We start from the raw sequence: 2205 nt of genomic DNA, 5'->3' as shown, positions 1-2205 counted from the left end.
TTTTGGAACTTGTCTGACCAATCCTTGGTCATCTTGAATATCAGATGAGAACCTGGTCTTCATGGTGCAAGGCATTTTAGATATTGGTGTGTGAGGCACAGGTTTAGGCCAGATCCCATTCCTGCACACTTTCTGATGCCATCTGAGCTCTCTTCCACTCTGCCTATAAGTTAAAAAAACACCTTTTTCAGAAGCACAAGGTACAGATCTGTAAACAAAGGAGGGGAACGGTTAACCAAATGCAACCCTCATCTTGATGACTATCATCGTGTTTGACAGCATCAAGCAAAGTATGGGCCCTTTGCATCTACACCAAAGGCTGGATTCGCATCTTTAAAGTGGATAGTGGGAATTGGAAATTTTCCAATTTTTGAAAAAGTGCTCATGATTATTGGGTTCTCATTTGTGGAGTGGGTATTCGCAAAACTTGGGTTCATTGACCCTGAAAAGTGTTTGTAGGCAGCCAAGAATGTACAATAAAGCTGAGAGCCCAGGCCTCCATGAGAGTGTTGAACAGCTGAGTCCCAGGGGAAAAATTGCTTGATTGATAGCTCCGGTTTTCTGGTCTATTCTGTCAATTGTACAATGTTTAACTACACAAGATAAAGAGGTTTCAACGTCTTGCAGTTTAAGCTATTGACTCTTTAAAGTGTCAGGGTAAGGACATTTTTTATTGTCATTTACTGATTAGAACCTTTTTTAAAGTCATGGCAAGTTATGAATCATGACTTTTTAGAGCTTTTTTTCTTGACACATCATATTGTCACTATAGGTTTCATTGATTCTATAAAGGTGGTGCTGGAAAAGCACAGCAGGTCAGGCACAATCCGAGGAGCAGGAAAATTGACATTTTGGGCAAAAACCCCTTATCAGGAATTCCTGATGCTGCCTGACCTGCTGTGCTTTTCCAGCACCACACTCAACTCTTACCTCCAGCATCTGCAGTCCTCACTTTCGCCCAGACCATGGTTCATGTCATCTTTTAGATTTTAAATCTTTTAAATTTTGGATTCAGAGTCACAGTTAGCGAAAATAGGCAATCGACCATTCCTAAAAAAAAATTCAGTTTGTTTATTACATTTGTTGTGCATCAGCACTTTAGACATGATACATTAGTTAATTAGGCAGGAACATCTATACAACCCATAACATTTGCAGATGGTTCATTGAAATGGGAGGATGAACAGACATTTAGCACAAGCATATCCTGTTCTCTGGGTGAATTGTAAGGGAACTCAAAACTGTGTCTTTCTCTTCTTCTTGTGGTCCAACTTCCATCTGAATGAACAGGTGCCTGCCAGAAGCACTGCCCTCCAAAATTGATGATTTATCTAATTCCTTGGGGAAGGTAGTTCACATTGTATCAAATAATTCTTTAATTCTTCTAGCTAATGGACATTGGACAAAGACTCAGGATACCACTACTCACTTTCATTTATAAGGTTAATTTCTACATGTTCTTTGAACAAAACCTTTATTTTTCTCAGCGCTGCATTGATATTAGGCTGCATGTAGATAGTTATTTGACATCAGCTTATGGAACATAGTGGTCAGAATGGTCCTATTGGCCTTTGTTGTCACCTTTTTTTTGTTCTTGTTTGTTAGCAATTGTTTATGTTTGGCAAAAGGATGGAACACTGTAGTAGCAGTCTCACGAACACATATGCTACACTGAACATAACTTGAAAACTTCAGTTTTTAAAGAGGCCCTGATTTCTCATGCACTTTCAAGGTACCCATGAACTAGGAGTTCTTAAAATTATGAATGACTGCGACTTATCTATCCCTGCAATAATCCCAGTCAGGTTGAGAATGCAGTTTCAGGGCTTGTGACTGAGAACGCTTAACCCACACGGGTGAGAAACAGAAACCCCAGCAATAGACTAAGCAATTCCAAAATCAGTACTGGATGCCACTTTCACAACACCATGATGCTTCCCTTGGCTCCATGAAAATCCAGACCATTCTGTGCTGACTTCAACCTGTCATCAGGGTGAGGGTGAGTCTTTCCAAGTTATCAGGGAGTGCTTCATTCAGTTGGACCATATAGAACATCGAACATGGAACATTACAGCACAGTACAGGCCCTTCGGTCCTCGATGTTGCGCCGACCTGTCATACCAATCTGAAGCCCATCTAACCTACACTATTCCATGTACGTCCATATGTTTGTCCAATGACGACTTAAATGTACTTAAAGTTGGC

Source organism: Chiloscyllium plagiosum, chromosome 1 (assembly GCF_004010195.1).
Source record: "Chiloscyllium plagiosum isolate BGI_BamShark_2017 chromosome 1, ASM401019v2, whole genome shotgun sequence".
Classification (NCBI taxonomy): domain Eukaryota; kingdom Metazoa; phylum Chordata; class Chondrichthyes; order Orectolobiformes; family Hemiscylliidae; genus Chiloscyllium; species Chiloscyllium plagiosum.
Note: the sequence above shows the minus strand (reverse complement) of the source record.